The 20,179-nt window shown below is 40.6% G+C and overlaps 1 protein-coding gene across 1 annotated transcript in view; it reads left to right on the top strand.

The window, feature by feature from the left end:
* Positions 1-19,758, top strand: part of ZNF365 (zinc finger protein 365) — a 126,298-nt gene extending 106,540 nt beyond the window's left edge. Inside the window, exons 5-6 of the transcript XR_013524960.1 lie at positions 15,719-15,824; positions 15,904-19,758. The gene's annotated coding sequence lies outside the window, so the exon portion shown is untranslated. The remainder of the gene's footprint in view (positions 1-15,718; positions 15,825-15,903) is intronic.
* The last annotated feature ends 421 nt before the right edge of the window (positions 19,759-20,179 follow it).

The following is a 20,179-nucleotide window of genomic DNA, read 5'->3' as shown; positions in this document are numbered from 1 at the left end:
CTACTTCTCTGTCATACTCCTTGAAAATCATTCCATTATTTCTTTGGGCTCAAGGCATTATTACCTCTTGATTCCTAGATTATACAAGATAGCAATGAAGTCTGGAAACATAGGTAATTTTACAAGATAGATGGATAATTGATATGAAAAATAGATGATATGTTCAATAAGATTACATAATGACACTCACTGTGTTGTCCCTTGATAAAAATGCATAGCTCAATGTGCTGTGCAAAATTGCAAGTAATGCATTTCATTAATGCAGTATTTCATCAACTCCCATACATGTGTATGTGATGAATTGCCTTATTTGCGTCTCTGATTTTCATTGAAGAAACCTGCGTCATTAGCATACCCCAGAAGAAGTAATCAAGTGGCTTCAATCTGCAAGAAATGATTTATCTGTGCCACTAGAGCTGTATTATGTATATGTGTATTATGGCCACTCTGTATTTTAAGCTAATATTCATCAGTTCTCTAATATAATTTGGTAAATTAATCAAACTACTTACTTGGCACATGTCATGGAGATACTTTGACTTTGGAATTAAACACATAAAATCAAACACGTCTGCAACTTACTTAACTTCTCTGGGCATAATGATACTGAGTCCATGGTGTTATTGAAGGAATTAAATGAGATCATGTATCAAAAATGCCCAGCACAATATCTCCTACATTTTTCTGGATAAAATAGATAAAATATATGTTGGTGTCCTTTATTCTTCTCTGTTCTCTCCTACCCTTTTCCCTACCTCTTATCTTAACTCATTACCCCTCTCTTTTCTTTTGGAGAGGACAGATGGAAGGCTAATTCTTAGATGGGTGTGTGGCTTAGTGTGGTGGAAGGCTGAGGCAGGAAGAGGAGGAAGGGCAAAGAACAACAAATGGGAAGGTAGTAGAATACCTTCAGGCGGCTCACATTTTTGCCTCAGGCCAATCCCAGCCTAGCCCAGCATGGAAAACAAACCCAGCTGTAGCTGTTGCAGGCACCAGGTTGCTCTGCTACAGAGGTTAAGTACCTTAGAGCCGCTCCTTTCTCTACTGGAGCTCCCCTAGGGCAACTCCGCTGCCTCCCTCAGTTGTGTATTCCTAGACTAGGCAACTCTGAGAAGGAGCCATCCAAATCTTATGGGAATAAACACTATTTTCTGGCTTACAGTTGTTTGTGCATCATTAATTTATTCATTCAATTATTCATTTGCAAACATCCCCTGGAAGCGTCCCCTAGTTCCATGACCTCTGCAAATCTCTGTGGATAGATAATTCAGAGAGGTTCACAGCTGAACATAGATACCTGCTTGCATTGCCTTCTTATACTTGGAAAACCTGTATTTGTTACAATAGGAATCTTCCAAAGAAAGCATTAAAAATCATTCAAATTTTCATCTGCAAGGTCGAGCAGTAAATAAGAAATTTGACTTTTTTCCTAGAAAACTCGATGTCAGAAGCTATGGGAATATATTTCCCCTTTTTATTGCTTTCCTTATTAGTAAGACTTAGATATAGAAATCCAACTGCCAGAAAGGGTCTAATAATCAAGGCTCCTTTCTTTGCTGTTACTTTGGTGGTTTCCTCTGTTAGTTAGAGCTCCACCAAAAGTTAATTTAAAAAAAAAGATTAATTAGGCAGGTTTATTTTATTTCTTCTATCACAAGCAACAATTTTCCAAATCTCCTATGCACTGCAACCTTCTCCTCCCAGGTTTAAGCAATTCTCCAGCCTCAGCCTCCTGAACACCTTGGACTATAGGCACATGCCACCATGCCTAGCTATTTTTTTGTATTTTTCGTAGAGATGGGGTTTTACAACATTGGCCAGGCTGGTCTCAAACTCCTGACCTCAAGTGATCCGCCCACCTCAGCTTCCCAAAGTGCTGGGATTACAGGCATGAGCCATCACACCCAGCCATAATCAATTTTCATACATGTCTAATTAGATCTTAAAAAGAATGCAATCTTGGACTGTTGACTACAAGTTCCATGCCTACATCAAACTTTTAAGTTATGCTATGCAAATCTATACTTTTACTAGTTTTATCTTTTCTACTTGACTTACCAATTTCTGAGGGAAATATATTAAAATCTCTCACTGCGATTCTGAATTCATTTCCCTTTGTGATTCTTTCAAATTTTGTTTTACATATTTTGAGATCGCTAGGTGTATGGAGGCTCACAATTTATATATCATCATGGTGGATTATCAAACTACTCTTTTGCTTTCAAAGGTCCACAGATCCTAGAAAGCATCTGTTCATTCATGAATCACATAAGTAACAACATATTACAAACTGTAGGTGTTAGTATGTGATGTGATTTTGCTCTGTGTCCCCACCCAAATCTCATTTTGGATTGAAATAATCCCCATGCATCATGTGAGGAGCCAGTGGGAGGTAATTTTGTTTGTTGTGATGCTTTAAAAATTGGAGTGATCAAATTTAATAACTTATTCTGTTTTGAATCAAGCTTTTGCTATCTTGTTCAATAAGTTATTGTTTACTGTGAGATCATAGTGTTCTCTACTATTTTCTTCTAATGCCTGTTAGGGTTTTCTTACATTATGGTTTAAATCCATTGGGAGGTTGTTTTTATGTATTATGTGAGGCAATGATCTAATTTTACTTTTTCTATATGAAAAACAATTTTTCCTATGCAGCAACAATTGATTAATTCATCCCATCTGTATTAAGTCATTCTTGCATTGCTATAAAAAAAAAATACCTGAGGGCCAGATGCCATGGCTCATGCCTGTAATCCCAGCACTTTGGGAGGCCGAGGAGAGTGGATCACTTGAGGTCAGGAGTTCAAGATCAGCCTGGCCAACATGGTGAAACTCCATCTCTACTAAAAAAAAAAAAAAATACAAAAATTATCCAGGTGTGGTGGCTGGGGCCTGTAATCCCAGCTACTTGGGAGGCTGGGGCAGGAGAATCACTTGAACCTGGGAGGAGGAGGCAGTGAGCTGAGGTTGCACCACTGCTCTCCAGCCTGGATGACAGAGCCAGGCTCCACCACCACCCGCCCTCCAAAAAAAAAAAAAACACCTGAGACTGGATAAGAGGCTTAATTGGCTTGTGGTTCTGCAGGTTCTACTGCCTGCAGACATGCAAACCAATTAAATGCTGGTATCTGCTGGGCTCCTGGGGAGGCCTCAGGAACCTTTGGATGATGGTGGCAGGCAAAGGGGAACAAGGCATCTCACATGGTGGGAGCAGGAACAAGACTAGGGTTAGAGAAGGGCAACACATTTTTAAATGACCAGATCTCATGAGAACTCCCTTACTATCATGAGAATAACACTAAGAGATGGTGAGAAACATCTCCATGATCCAGTCACCTCCCACTAGGCCCCACCTCCAGAACTGGGATTACAATTCTACATGATCACGTCACTGCACTCCTGTCTGGGTGACAGAACAAGACCTCGTTTCAAAAAAATAAAAAATTGATTACACACTAGAGTAGAAGAGGCTGAACAAATTCCGAAGATCTATTCATATGAGCCATATATTTAACCACAGTGAAATAAATTAGAAACAAGAAAAAGACAATTGAAAACAACAGCTCCTGTCATATCTTTGGGGTGATGGAGCATACGTCTAAAAATCTTAATTGTTGGGCCAGGTGTGGTGGCTCACACCTATAATCCCAACACTTTGGGAGGCCAAGGTGGGCGGATCATGAGGTCAGGCATTTGAGACCAGCCCGGCCAACATGATGAAACTCCGTCTCTACTAAAAATACAAAAATGAGCTGGGCATGGTGGCAGATGCCTGTAATTGCAGCTATTCAAGAGGCTGAGGTAGGAGAATTACTTGAACTCAGGAGGCGGAGGTTGCAGTGGAGGTTGCAGTGAGTTGAGATGGCACCACTGCACTCCAGCCTGGATGACAGAGTGAGACTTTGTTTCAAAAAAAAAAAATCTTAATTGTTAAGGAGGAAAAACTTTGAAGATTAAAACTATTCAGTCCTGAATGAAAACATTTCAAAATATGAGCTGAAAGCAGTAATCCGTAGGAGATTTATAGTCTACAAATTAATTCTGTGTTGATAGGAAGTCAATTGGATTTTTCATGATACTTTAAATATTATGTGGTTCGTAAAGAAGTCAAAAAATAATCAAGAATAGCCAATAGCAAAAATATTCTTAAAGGAGAACAAAGAGTACAGACCTGTATGACAGATCTCCAGGTTAGTTATGAAGCTATAGCAGTAATCAAGACAAGGTGGTGTTGCGCAGGGATCGATAAACAGATGATCAGAACAGAATCTAGAGCCTAGGAATGACATGAAGTGTACACGGGCTTTAGGTGCATAACAGAGGAGGCAATGTCAAATCTGAGGGATGGTGATACGGTTTAGATCTGTGTCCCTGCCCGAATCTCATGTAGAATTGTAATCCCAGTTCTGGAGGTGGGGCCTAGTGGGAGGTGACTGGATCATGGAGATGTTTCTCACCATCTCTTAGTGTTATTCTCATGATAGTAAGGGAGTTCTCATGAGATCTGGTCATTTAAAAATGTGTTGCCCTTCTCTAACCCTAGTCTTGTTCCTGCTCCCACCATGTGAGATGCCTTGTTCCCCTTTGCCTGCCACCATCATCCAAAGGTTCCTGAGGCCTCCCCAGGAGCCCAGCAGATACCAGCATTTAATTGGTTTGCATGTCTGCAGGCAGTAGAACCTGCAGAACCACAAGCCAATTAAGCCTCTTATCCAGTCTCAGGTGTTTTTTTTTTTTTTGGAGGGCGGGTGGTGGTGGAGCCTGGCTCTGTCATCCAGGCTGGAGAGCAGTGGTGCAACCTCAGCTCACTGCCTCCTCCTCCCAGGTTCAAGTGATTCTCCTGCCCCAGCCTCCCAAGTAGCTGGGATTACAGGCCCCAGCCACCACACCTGGATAATTTTTGTATTTTTTTTTTTAGTAGAGATGGAGTTTCACCATGTTGGCCAGGCTGATCTTGAACTCCTGACCTCAAGTGATCCACTCTCCTCAGCCTCCGAAAATGCTAGGATTACAGGCATGAGCCATGGCATCTGGCCCTCAGGTATTTCTTTTTTATAGCAATGCAAGAATGACCTAATACAGATGGGATGAATTAATCAATTGTTGCTGCATAGGAAAAATTGTTTTTCATATAGAAAAAGTAAAGTTAGATCATTGCCTCACATAATACATAAAAACAACCTCCCAATGGATTTAAACCATAATGTAAGAAAACCCTAACAGGCATTAGAAGAAAATAGTAGAGAACACTATGATCTCACAGTAAACAATAACTTATTGAACAAGATAGCAAAAGCTTGATTCAAAACAGAATAAGTTATTAAATTTGATCACTCCAATTTTTAAAGCATCACAATAAACAAAATTTAAGTGACAATAGAGAAAACAGAGATGCCATATTTGTGACATATAAGCCAGATTGAAGATTATTATGTAGAATATAATATATATGTCAATTAAAAAGACAAAAATCTAAAAGAAAAACATCAAAGGACATAAGCAGTCAATACTTAGGAAAGGAAATTTTAATAATCAAAACATTTTAAAATGGCATGCTCACAAATGAGTGAGCGTAGGTACACCTGCAGAAATCTGAGCATGACTGGTTGATGCATCAATGTCAATATGCTGGATGTGAATTTTCATGTTACAGTTTTGCAAACTATTACCGTGTGGCAACCAGGCAAAATGAGCAAGAGCTCTCACTGTATTGTTTTTTATAACTGCATATGAATCTATAATTATCTCAATTAAAATTTCAATTAAAAAATACAAAGAGACGCTCAGCCTTACTGGTTATCAGGATAATTCAATCTTACACAGTGAGATGTTATTTTACATTCAGAAATTTGGTAGAAATTAAGGATCGTGATCATAGCCATCGTTGGCAGGGATGTGAAAATTCAGAGAAAAGGGAATTCTAGTAATTTGCTTGTGGGAGTGTAAATTGGAGAGTAATTTTGTAATAGCTCTTAAAATTGTAAGTGTGCATACTCAACAAATTCAATTCTAAGAGTATATCCGGAATACATTACTTGACCTGTGCCCAAGGGGATTGTACAAGGATGTTACTGCAGTTGGTAATAATAAAAAATTGAAAATAACTCAAATATCCATGAGTAGAGTAATGGATAAGTAAATTATGGTGTACAATGAAATACTAGACAACAATTAAAACGAATGACCTAGATCTTCGTGTGTCAATATGAGTATCATTTGAAGGCATAATGCTGATTGAGAAAAATCAAAATGTGAGTGTAACATACACTGTGAAACTATTCACTGTAAGTTAAAAACATACAAAATAATTTTCTGTATTGTTTATGGAACCATATGTGACAAGATGTTAAAGTAAGACCCTTTCTGTTTCTATTTATACTGGTACCCCAAGTCAAAAGACAAAAGTGCTCTTATATTTTAAAAAGAGATACAATGATAATACATTTTGTTATTACCAACTTTGTAGTGGTGCAGGACTTACAAAGGTGTGGTCTGAGGTTCACGCCTTAATTTCTCCTAACTGACCACAACTCTAGTCTTTATTTTTAATTCTTTTTTTTTTTTTTTTTTTTTTTTTGAGACAGAGTCTCATTCTGTTGCCCAGGCTAGAGTATAGTGGCGCCATCTTGGCTCACTGCAACCTCCACTTCCCAGGTTCAAGTGATTCTCCAGCCTCAGCCTCCTGAATATCTGAGATTATAGTCACCCACTACCCTCTCCAGCTAATTTTTTTCTGTTTTTAGTAGGGATGAAGTTTCACCGTGTTAGCCAGGCTGGTTTTGAACTCCTGACCTCAGGTGATCCACCCACCTTGGCCTTCCAAAGTGCTAGGATTACAGGCGTGAGCCACTGCACCTGGCCACTCTCTAGTCTTTAAATGAAGATGAAGATGTCAAGAGTGATCTTGGAGATTAGAGAAAGATTTGCTTCGGAAGATGAGTCTCTCTTGCCTTTATCCTTCTGGGCACAGTGAGGTGGGCAGTCATCTCAAGTTAGACAAGAGAGGCTTTTCTGGGAGACTGTGTCCACAGTTTGCTGAACACAGTGGCCTGGTGGGAGGTGGAGCCTGAGCAATCAAAGATTAAGAAGGTATGTCTGGGGCTCCATGTTCCAAGGACCCTGCCAGGAAAGAGGTTGTGCTGGGAATGGCCTAGACCATCAGACTCAGGGGTGCAAGATGGTTCTCACAGACAAAATAAGCCATGACGAAGAGCCTAGCATTCATACATTTATTCACTCAACAAATATTAAGTGCCTATTATATGTCAAACACTGTTTTAAGTATTAAAATCTGTAAATAGGCCATGATTCTTGTACTCATGGCGTTTACATTTGGGAGAAACAGATAAAAATGATAAGCATAATATATAATTGAGTGGTAGAATAGAATATGACACGTATTATGGAAAAAACAGAGGCAGGGAAGGGGCACTGGAAGTTTTAGAGTAAAGTGGGCATGTAGGGTACAATTTTTAGAAAAGGCTTCAGAGCAGGCCTCGTTGAGGTAATAAGATCTGGGCAGATGTGGGGGCGATAAGAGAATCAGACTTCCATATTTTGAACAAAGTCTGTTCCAGGCAGAGAATGCCAGTGGGAATGCCCAAGAAGGGAGCATGTACAGCATGTTCAAGGTGCAACAAGGGGCCAGAGCAGCTGGAGTGGAGTGAGCATGGGCTGAGAGATAAGAGATGAAGTCTGAGGTCAGGAAGGTAATGGGCTGATTGCATAGGGACTCATAGGCCTTTGTGTGTTATTTGGTTTTATTTCGAGTAAATACAGGAACCCTGCAAAGCTCTGAGAAGAGGAGCCACTGTGACCTGCTTATGTTTTGATAAATCTCTAGCTGCTGTGTTGAGAATAGGCTGCTGAGTGGCCAACGGTGGGAAAAGGAAGACCCACTGGGAAACTCTCACAGCAATCCGGGGAAGTGATGATGGACGTTTGTGCAAGGGTAGTGGAAGAGGAGATGGTGAGAAGCAGTCAGATTCTCAGATATATTTGAGGGTGAATCCAACAGTATTTCCCAGTGTAGTGAATAATGTTAGAAGAAAAAGAGAATCAAGGATATCCCCAGGGCTTAGGGCCTGGGCACCTGAAAGAATAGAGTGCATCAGTGAGGGAGGAAGGGGTGCAGATGGTCCGGAGGACAAGACCAAGAGCTCAGTTTCAGGTGTGTTCATTTTGAGATGCCCATTAGACATCAAGTGGAGATGCTGGATGTAGGAGTCTGGAGTTCAGGAGGCAGGTCTGGACTGGGACTTCATTGTGGGGGTCATTGGTGATGGTCATGTAAGTCTCCTGAGACTAGGATGAAATCATCAGAGGAAATAAGAATTTTCAAGAACAAACTCCAGAGTCTTAAACATTGAGACATTGGGAACACAAGGGGGAAGTAGGATACGAAATTAAGAGGGGATGATTATGTCGGGCACGGTTGCTCACACCTGTCATCCCAGCACTTCGGGAGGCTGAGGTGGGCAGGTCACTTGAGGTCAGGAGTTCGAGACCAGCCTCGCCAACATGGTGAAACCCCATCTCTACTAAATATACGAAAATGAGCTGGGCATGGTGGTGGGTACCTGTAATCCCAGCTACTCGGTAAGTTGAGGCAGGAGAATCATTTGAACCCTTGAGGCAGAGGTTACAGTGAGCCGAGATTGTGCCATTGCACTCCAGTCTGGGCAACAAGAGTGAAACTGCATCTGAAAAAAAAAAAAAGAGGAGATGATTCATGAGAGAGGATGAAAACCAAGGGAAGTGTTGACCTGGAGGCCAAATGAGGAGAGTGTATTCCAGAGGAGGATGCAATCCATTGTGCCACATGCTGCTGATAGGTCCAGTAAGATGAAGCTGAGAATTGATAGTTGATGATCATATCAACTATCAATTGATAAAAACCACAATAAAATAAAAACAAGTGAAAAATTCCTTAACATAGTAAAATACATCTTTAATGTCTATATAAGTCCAAAGTTAGCATAAAATTATTTGTAAATAATAATTGTTTACCTGAAAAACCCAAGATAATCAACCAATGCCCAGGCTGGAATGCAGTGGAGCGATCATAATTCTCTGCAGTCTGAAACTCCTGGGCTGAAGTGAGCCTCCCAATTAGCTGAGATTACAGGCCTATACCACCACAGCAAGCTAATTTTATTTTTTCAGTAGAGATGGGTATTTATTGTGTTGTCCAGGCTAGTCTCAAACTCTTGGGCTTAAGCAAATTCCTGGGCTCAAGTGATCCTCCCAAAATGTTGGATTACAGGTATGAGCCACCACGCCTAGCCTGAAAAATTTTAAAACACTAAGAGAATGCAGTTAAGTTGTTAGGCACAATATTGATGTACAGAAATCAGTAGTCTTTTTATATATGAAACCGCATTGGAACATATAATGGCAAAAAAGATCTGTTTTATAATAACAAAAAAAGATAAAATAACTGGGAAAAAATTCGCGCACACAAAAGTATAGAACGTACATAGAGAAAACTTTGGAAGACTATTGGAGGCCATTAAAGAACACCTTAACAAGTGGAAAACACGGTATATCCCTGAACAAGGAGATTCAACGTTATACAGATGATAGTTATCCATGAATCTAGATACATACTACAATCCTAATAAAAATACTAATAGTTTTAAAATATAGTTAAATTGTACAAACTTATTCTAATGTTCAATGAATAGACAAGTTTGACCATAAGATAAAAAGACATGTCTTCATGGAAACTGAAAATGTCCTAAAGAAAGAGAAAATATAAATGACAGATTGGGAAAAATTTTCAACTGATATAACTGAGAGGTAACTTCATTAATATACAAAGAGCTCCTATCAATAAATAAGCAAATCAACAACTCAATAAAAATGGCAAAAGAAAACAAATGAGCAAGTAAAAGAAAATATAAATGTTTTAAAATCTATTTTAAATTTATGTATGGATTGATTCTCCATCTCATTACAAGATTTAAAAAAGTGTAAAATTATAATGTGGTACTGTTTTTCACTTATTATATGGGAAAAGATCAAAAAGTTTGATAACATGTATGGCTAGTATCTAGGGAAACAGGCATGCTCAGACTTGGCTAATGGAAGTACACACTGTTAGGAGAGGGATCTGAGAATTGCCTCATTACAATTAAAAGGCTGCTATCACTCTTTGACTTAGAAATTCCACTTCCAGGACTTTTCTGACATATATACCTGCACTGGAGGGGTAGCAAATCTGCATGGGTATTTATTGCAGTACTATTTTGTTGTTGTTTGTTTTTGTTTTTCAATCCTGCTCCTTTTGTATGCAGGACTATTTTGAATAGCAAGAGATTAAAAACTAATCACCTGTAGAAAAGGGCCTGGTTAAATGTATAATGTTAAATGTATATTATAACATGCAAGTGAGCATTACACAGCCATCTGAAACAATGAAACAGTGTCATACACTGATATGGAAAGTTCTCCAAGATATGTTAAGTGAAAAACAAAAAAGCCAAACAAACCAGTGTGTAGAACATGCTAACATTTGTTAAAGACCTACAGGTGTGATGTACTTGTTCTCTGGAATAAAGTAAACATAGGATGGTTACAGTTCCTTCCTCTTAGAATAGGAACTGGACGGCATAGGCGGGCTTATTTTCACCCTACGTACCTTTTGAATTTTATGCTAGGTGCTTGATTTACTGATTCAAAAATACAAATAATTTTGAAGACGTTAGAATAGATGTGAAAAGCACAGGGAAATTGATTAGAAATGAGCAAGAAAATAAGCCTTTAGAGGTGTCATCAAGGTACTCTACAGTGAGTTCTGAAAGGAAACAAATTAAAAGTAAGTGGGATTGTATTTTAGATCCTGCTGCAAATTCACTGGAAATCCACCAGATGGCACAAGAAAATGCATTGTGAACAAACTTGGACAGGTTGGTGCAGGTGGCAAATGGGATTGGTGAGAAACTAGGACTCAAGAAAACAAAGGTGCTCTCCAGACTGATTCTGGGTGGGTGTGTTCTAATTCCAGGCTAGCCATGGACCTCAAGGGCATGATTTTGTCATGTCAGCCGGGTGATGCCAGGGATCACCGAGTAGTGCCGACAATCGTAAACACGGAATTATCTATATATCACAGCCTCTGCATGAATGGCTTATTGAACGCTCCCTTCCTTAACAGAAAATTCTCTTTTCTTTTCTTCCCCCTTAATCCATACTTAATGCTTTATGAAAAGAGGTATTTGTTTCTTGGTAAGCCACGTTTCTTTAATTAAAGGAGGAGGGTTGGGAGAGATCCACTGGAAAAAGAGAAAATTCTGGTTTCACAATATGCACTATTTATGAGGGTGCTTTGCTGTCGAAACCTATTAGGGGCCAGCCCAACCTAGTTTGCCTCTTGCCCTCCCAGGAGACAATTACTGTCCAGCATAACAATTTGAAGCAAATATCGGATGTGGTCGAAAGAACAGTTGTGGCCCCCTCTCTCTAGCAACCGTTTCTGCTTAGATTTCTTAATTGTTTCCACCACTTCCTTTACTGGGCTTCTGGCCTTCTGGGTTCTGCAGAATCCTGAGCGTTCATAAAAGCCTCCCATTCTCTCTGGAATTCACATGTGCCAGCAGATACTTCCTGGACCCTGGAGCAGCAGCACCTAAGAGAAGTAGCTCCAGCCAAAGCCCTCCAGTGCACATGCACGTGCGAGCTTTTCCAAAGCCTGGACTTCTATTTGACCACCAGGAAGAAGGCCCGAGTGGTCCAAGCCGCTCCCTTACCTCCTCCTTCAGCCTAGCTTTCCCTCCCTCCACTCCCAGAGTTCTGGTTTGTTCTTAGCCCCTGCTGAGCGTATCTTTGCCAATGGCTTTCTTCTCTCACCTTCTGTAGGTCTGTTTCAGGTGTGGCCTTCCAGAAGATTTTGCATGATAAGATAGGACTTCAAGGAAAGGAACCAGACAGGAAGATTTTTCAATGGTACAGTTTTTAGCATTGAAATGCCCAGGTAGAGAGATATGTGAGGAAACATTGAGGGTTACTGGAGAAATCACCACCTTTTTCACTAAAATGAAGGACCAGTCCTCTTATCAATCTTGCCTCTGACCTGTGGGCCAAACGCTGGCACAGAGGGTGTTGGAGGCAGGCAGGGGCATGGGACCAGAAGTCCCAGGAGCAGGACCGCAGCCCTGTGACCTCCATTTAGTGAAAGACTGCATTCCCCCTCCCAAGCCTTCGTGTCTTCCTCTCTACGATGGGAACAGCAGCATCAGTCAGGTCCACCTCAAAGAACAGTTGTGAAGAGGGATACATTAATAATTGATTTAAAAGAGTTTTGAGGTTGATGAGATGTTTTGCATCCATGGAGTATTAAACAATAAAACCACAGCAGAGCTAGCGTATGTATTGGGAGTTATGTTGGTAAGAAATCACCGCTGTGGTGGGACCCAGGAAACACTTCCATGGCAGCTTTGGCTGAATGTGGGCTTAATGCAGGTGAGGCCATGTGCTGGGTAATTGAAATCACTACTATTCCTCCAATATGGTTTAAATGCAAAGAAAGTGCCTCTGCCCTAGGTAAAGAGCTGGCTGAGGCCAGCTGAGGCTTTTTACTGAACAAAGCCGGTGCAGGAGCTCAAACTTGTAATCCCAGCACTCAAGGGAGATGGGAGGATCACTCAAGCCCAGGAGTTTGAGACCAGTCTGGGAAACAGAGGGAGACATCAATTCTACACACACACACACACACACACACACACACACACACTAGCCTCGTGTGGTGGCACACACCTGTAGCCCCAGCTGCTGGGGAGGCTGAGGTGGGGAATCGCTTAATCCCAGGAGGCTGAAGCTGAGGCTGCAGTGAGCCATGATCATGACACTGCACTCCAATCTAGGCAGTAGTAAGTCCCTGTTTCTCTCTGTCTCTCTCTCTCTCTCTCTCTCTCTCTCTCCCTCCCTCTCTCTCTCTCTCTCTCTCTCTCTCTCTCTAGCTAGCTATTTATCTATACACATACAGACATGTGTATAATACGCACATACATAATATACATATATATGTGTGTGTATATACACATATATATTTCTCTATATATATGTTTATATCTATATTTGTATATATAAATATCATGTGAAATGTTGATAAAAGCATTGCATCAGCCCTTCTTGTCAATGAATGATAAATCAAATTCAAATACTTGTAATTCTCCATTTGTATCTTAATTCTGAGCATCTGCCAATTCTTATCCCATTCTTTGCTTTTCAAATAAACTTGCAAACGTAGTTGTTACCGAGTCTGGAATTGCACACATAATTCTCCCTAAAACCCTTCTGCCAGATTACCATTATGTAAACCACCTTCTTTATAGTCCTCCACAGTTTGCAACGGTATTACTTGAGTTTTTTTATTGGCGAGCTCCCCTACTTTTAGTGCTACAAGTCATATGCTACACATACATCTAAGCAGTGTTCGACCCATAGAGTATGAAGAACTTCCACAAATCACATCCATTACCCACAAAGCACTCTGTAATATAGATACCATCTCTCTTTATAAGTTCTGGGATACATGTGCAGAAGGTGCAGGTTTGTTACATAGGTATGCATGTCATGGTAGTTTGCCGCACTCATCAACCCGTCATCCAGGTTTTAAGCCCCACATGCATTAGCTATTTGTCCTAATGCTGTCCCTCCCTTAGCCCCCCACCCCTGACAGGCCCTGGTGTGCGATGTTCCCCTCCCTGTGTCCATCCATGTGTTCTCCCTGTTCAACTTTCACTTATGAGTGAGAACTTGCAGTGTTTGGTTTTCTGTTCCTGGATACCTCATCTCAAATGAAGAAACAGACTCAAAGGGTTGTGCCGATTTGTTCAAAGATGCAGTTTGTCAATTCAAAGTCCGAATTCAGACCTAGCCCTGTAAACTGTTCCTATTTTAGCAGCAGCAAGTAAGAAGCACCAACAGCGCAAGAAACATTGGAGCTTCTTGATGCCGAATGAAAGAAACAACAAGTGACAGTTGTCATGAATTTAGTCGTGACTCATTGGCTGCTCTACCCTAGCTTTTCTAAAATGTGTTGGAATGTGTAGCCCCTGAAACTCCACAGAAAAAGAGGCTTCTTTATCCAAACATATTTGGAAAACGCTGCATATTACACTCCCCCTCCTCCCCTACAATGTGCACAGTAGCATCGTAAAGGCCCTGAGAAGTCCTCCACTCAAGAAATCTGTTTTACCTTGTTTGACCCCATATTTCCCAAGCTTATTTGGGCACAGACTTCTTTATATAACATCTATTAAATCTATTAAAATCCTGCAGAATTAGTGTGCCATGCAGGGAATACACTTTTGGAGAAGTGTATAAAAATGATTTGAGGGAAGTTGAGAAAGTCAGAGAAGGTAATCGAAGAGGATTTAAACTAGTCAAGAAAAAGTGTGTGAGAAAAACAGCAGCATGGTTGAAGGCTACCCCTCAGGAGCCTGTGAGCTTGCTGCTGCTGCGTGTGCCCTGCCTCTGACAGCGCTTCATCCAGGCACTGACCCAACTCTGCGCCTCAGCTTCCCCATTTCTAAACCAAAGGGGTTTGCTGGGATTTCTCTAAAGCTATTTCCCTCCCAAATTGTCAGTTACATTTTCCCCAGAAGATCCTGAAACTAATTCCGTGAACATTTTTTTTTTGCAAACTTTTACTTTGATATAACTTGAAATATACAGAAACTTATAAAAAGGACACATGAGAAATGTTCTTTCCTCCGATTCATCCCCTGTGTATATTTTGCCCTATTTGTTTTCTAGTTCTCCCTCCATCTCCCTCCTTCTTTCTCCTCCCACCATCACATTCTCCTATTCTCTCTCATATTCTTTTTCTCTGAACCACTTGAGAGTAGGTTGGAGACATCATCCCCCTTTTACCCCAATACTTCAGGGTGAATTTTCTAAGAATTAGCACATTCTCTTATCTATCCACAGTATCATTATCAAAATCAGCTACTTAACTTTGATACAATACCACCATGTAATTCATAGTCAATAATCAAGTTTTATCAATTTTCTTTGTATCTTTATAGCTACTATTCCTCCCCCAAACTTCACTAACTCTATATAGAGGGCAAGGTTAAGTCAATGTTAAAATCATTTGTCCACCTAAATAAATAAATGGAGAATCCCATTTGCTTTCTTCTCTTGTTTCAGCACTGGATTAATGGGTGGAAGAGACAGACAGGAGAGGAGTTAAACTGTCCGAAAAGTATTAGTCAATAAACTTTGGCTTTGGTGTGTCTGTTGACCTGTCCAAGAACAAATGCCAGCTGGGGACGCTGGCTCATGCCTGTAATCCCAACACATGGAGGCTGAGGCAAGCTGATCACCTGAGGTCAGGAGTTCAAGACCAGCCTGACCAACATGGAGAAACCCAGTCTCTACTAAAAATACAAAACTGGCCAGGCATGATGGTGCATGTGTGTAATCCCCGCTACTCAAGAGGCTAAGGCAGGAGACTTGAACCCGGGAGGTGGAGATTGCAGTGAGACAAGATTGTGCCATTGCCCTCCAGCCTGGGCAACAAGAGCAAAACTCTGTCTCAAGAAAAAAGAACAAATGCCTCCATGCATATTAATTCTTTTACTGAAAGTCTTTGAGGTTTACAATGAGAAAAAAAAAAAAACTGGTTCAATGTGAAATCGGCACTTTTGAAAAAAAAAATTTGTCACTCCTTTTATTTATTCTCACTGTGCATATATATTTCCTTAACTAGATTATAAGTGCCTGTGAGTGACAGCTGGCTGATTCAGAGCACAGTGAGAGACCTGGCTTGGTTAGAGAAGGTTTATACAAGAAAAGAGCAAGGAGTGTTTGGAAAGGTAGGTTTGGCACAACCTTGAATACTTAAATACATCGCTTAGGATTTTCTTTTAAATTACATCTTCTCTTCTTTCCTAGAGAGAAAGATTGCATCATAATCTTCCAGCAGTGGAGGGCAGATGAAAGAGAACAGACTTTGAAGTCCTCGGAATCAAGTCAGCTTCGCTGCTTATTACTGAGCATGTTCTTTAACCCCTCTGGATCTCATTTTAAAAGTATGGACCTTAAGAAAGTGGACTGAGAGATGGGCTCCCACGAGCTAACATGTATAAAATGCCAGTCCTTTCTCTTCCCACCTGTGTATATCTCATATCCTTAAATATTCTCATTTGTTAAATGTTAAACATCTAAATCAACTCCTCACAAGAATTGAACATTTACCTGGGACCTACACCTTTGGGCGAAGGAATCACAGAAATAGGAATACGGTAATGCTGCAAACACCTTCATAAAGGCGGTTTTGATATTTCAGCCTGGATCGTACTGATTGCTTCCTCTGGATTGTTTCCATCGCTTCCCTCTTACGTGTGTTTGGTTTGTCATCTTCACTCTTTCCCCTAGATTTCTCCATTCTGATTGGACACTTCTAATACCACAATCTGGCTTTCACAATAAAGTTCCAACTGCAGGTGCTCAAAACATGAAGCCCAAGGTCTCTTTCCTTCCTTGAGGAGAAAGATGGGGTCAGCTCCTTGGAGGAAGTTTGTTGAAAGATGTGTATGTTTGTGTGGTTTGGAAACCTCCCTTTTCTTTCTCCAACTTTTGGAGAAACTTTGACTCTCCTTGGAAACCCATGTGGGAGGAAGGTTTTGGCTAAGTCGAGTGTCTGTGGGAGACCCTACTTTTCTGGAGCCAGTGCTGAGACTGGAGTTCAAAGGGGAGCTCTATTTCAGGAGTCCCCAAACATGCTGTGTATTTGGCCCTGGAATATAAATTCCAAAAGGCAAATGTAGCCACTATTTGCATCCTTCTTTTAAAAAGCAAGCGGTGGATGTACAGCCAGCATTAGGCAACAAATATCAAATATATTCAAGTCCATCATCAGTAGGCAAATGTTAGTTGCTGTAGAGAGAACCTAATTGATTGCTTTGAGCCATTCTTTTGGCTTTGGGTGAGTGGTTAAATAAGAAAAGGAGGCGGGGGTTAAAAACAAGATGAAACAAAAATGATGAATGGAAACCATTTTCTTTTAAGGGGGCTGTCAAGTGAAGCAGTGATTCCCTTACAACCCCCCTTTCACCCAACCAAGTTTAGACTTGCTTGACACAATGACTGGCATTTCCGCTCTCAGGTACGAATACTCCAAGAAAGAAGCTTGCTCGTGCAGCTGTGTTTTTATGGACTTGTGTGATATGCCTGATGAATTGAGTTAATTCATTTGTTAACTTAACTGGCAAGATTTAATGGTTCACATTGAAAGCATGAATAACCATTTTGTTCCTTGAACGACTCTAGTTTAATGCCTCCTGATGTCAGTGTATTTTGCCCAGGGTAAAACTTGCTGTATGAATTATTCACTGCTGGATGGAATGAATGGGGCCATGTTTGCCCACAGAATGTTAGCTGCAGTTATCTGATATGATGGGGCACAGTGGATGCATACAAAGGACAATGGACAATTTAGAATGTGGTTTTAGGGCTCAGCCATTGCAGTGAAGATCTTTGTAGAAAGCGTAGCACCTTTTTGTCTTGTGCCACACATCATGGGAGTCTCCATGAGCCAAGAAACTCCTGGTCTTTGAAAAACAAAAAGCAAATTGTGGTTCAGAAGTGGGCACCTTTGTCTTCGGTTAAACCTTTGGTGGGAGGTGGAGGGCAATAGGGGGTAGAAATACATTTAAGAATTTTTTAGAAAGAAAGAGATTAGGATTTTTTATCATTGTGGCTTCACTGATGTGAGATGAAATGTTTTTGGTGAAGGAGAAGCAATGAGGATTCTTAATCTTGATTTAGAATCAAGAAAGATGTGGGTCCTTTCTGTTTAGGAGCATTTGGGGTGAGTTACCTCCCGGCTAGAGTGCCCAACTTCACCACTGAAATGCCTCTGGTTTAATAAGAATGATTTATATTCTGAAGACACAGTTAATGTAACAGTGGGAGCTGATAAATGAACCACTGAGTTTACTTATACAAATAAATGTGGCATTAATCTTGACTTTGAATTTCCTCATTGGGTTTTCTTCATAACCATTTATGATATTAAGAATGACAAGATGAAATGATTGGCAAGTTTTAATGGTTGGCAAACTTTTCTAATTGTCTTTAAACTTTATAAACAAGACAAATAAGCCTTGAGATTGAAATATGAATTAAACTGCTCCATCCTTTTAGTGTTTACAGCTTAGTGGTAGGCAACTTGGTAAGTTAACACTTGCATTCAAAAGGCAGGGTGAGGCACAACTGAAATCCCAGCTGAGCTCTGAGTCTTTCTATAGTAGAGCTGGGCAATGCCACTAGGGTCTTGCTAGCATCTGTTTGCTAAGTACAGATCCAATGGAGAGGTGCCTACCTCTGATTTACTGTAGCCAAGAGGTATGGTACAAACATGGCAGCAGGCTCCCATTCCTGTTGTGGACAGTTAATTCTCAGAGAAAGGAGATCCCAGTCTAGGATGGCACCTGTGGTAGGCTGACTGCCCCCCTCCCCAAGACATCCATGTCCTAATTCCTAGAACCCGTGAATGTTACCTTGTAGGTCGAAAGGGACTTGCAGATGTGAATACATTAAGAATCTTGACATGGGGAGATTATCTTGCATTATCTGGATGGGCACTATATTTAATCACAAGGGTCTTTATGTGATGGAGGCAGGAAGGTCAAAGGAACATACAGGAAATGGGCTGACAGAAGCTGAAGTGATGAAAGGAAGTGCTCACAAGCCAAGGAATGCAGGTAGACTCCAGAATCCAGAAAAGGCAAGGAAATGGACTTTCCCTAAGAGGACGCAGAAAGAACCAGCTCTGCCAACCCTGGTTCTACCCCTACTTTAGTCCAGTGAAATGATTTGGGACTAGGGCCTCCAGAACTGTAAGATAATGAATTTATATTGTTGTAAGCTATTGTTTGTGGTAATTTGTTAGCAGTGTTTACAATAGCAACAGAGGAAACTAATATGACATCCAAATTGTCCCTCTTTGAGAGTATTATAAATATCTTGAAAAGATTTCTATTTTCCTTCATCCTCACCCTCACGTAAGTCTCAAAGCCTAATGTCATGGTGTCATCTATAAAGTTGTTAGTTCACTGTAAAAGAACTGTTGAAACATAAATCATTGTGGCCGGGCACTGTGGCTCACACCTATAGTCCCAGTACTTCGGGAGGTTGAGGCGGGCAGATCACTTGAGATCAGAAGTTCGAGACCAGCCTGGCCAACACAGTGAAACCCTGTCTCTACCAAAAATACAAAAACATTAGCCGGGCGTAATGACAGGCATCTGTAATCCCAGCTACTCAGGGGACTGAGGCACAAGAATTGCTTGAACCTGGGAGGTGGAGGTTGCAGTGAGCTGAGATTGCACCACTGCACACACACACACACACACACACACACACACATATATAGAAAGAGTGCAGTGGTGCGAGAGAGAAAGTGCAGTGCATATATATATATATATATATATATGTAGAGAGAGAGAGAGAAAGAGAGAGGAAGAGACCATAATATCACTTCATCTGAATCAGAAGACTCTGTATTGTGGAAATACTGAATGCAACAGGGAGGGCTATGTTTCCAAAGGGAAGTAAAGCCTTCCACTTTGCATATGGTAAAGCTCAAGCAAGGACAAATAAATGCATGGAAAAACAGGGGGGAAAGCCATTGAAAATTAACAAGTAACTCAACTGTTTCTGTTTAATGTTAAATGAGTTTCAGTATTAAAATTCATTGTAAGACATAGTATTAATAAATGGGAAAATCAGTGTTTGGATTCTAAATTAGCCTTTGTTTTCATTTCACCATGGCTATGGCTTCTTCTGTCCCAGTGCCCTTGCACATGCTCTTCCCTCTGTCTGAGGTTCTTCCTCCTCCTGTCTTTGCCTATTGGATGCCTACAGATCTCACTGTAATGTTCCTTCCTCATGGAAGCACTCCCTGACCATCCAACTAGATTAGATTCCCATTGTAGGATCTCTTAACACCTGATGGGAAGAAAAAAAAGAATTTAAAACACCTTTTTGAGAAAGAAAAATATGACATAAAAATTAGTCCCCCTATAAGAAGGAAATCAATTTTGATTAAAGGAAAATGATGAAGCACATCAATGGGAACTAAAAATATTTTGCTTTTCAGAAACTTTGCTATAAAATGCTGATAGGAAAGCTAAATTACAACTTAGTTGAGCTAAACCAAGAGCCT

The sequence above is a fragment of the Callithrix jacchus genome, chromosome 12 (genome assembly GCF_049354715.1).
Source record: "Callithrix jacchus isolate 240 chromosome 12, calJac240_pri, whole genome shotgun sequence".
Classification (NCBI taxonomy): Eukaryota; Metazoa; Chordata; class Mammalia; order Primates; family Cebidae; genus Callithrix; species Callithrix jacchus.
This window is presented reverse-complemented; position numbering and strand designations above follow the sequence as displayed.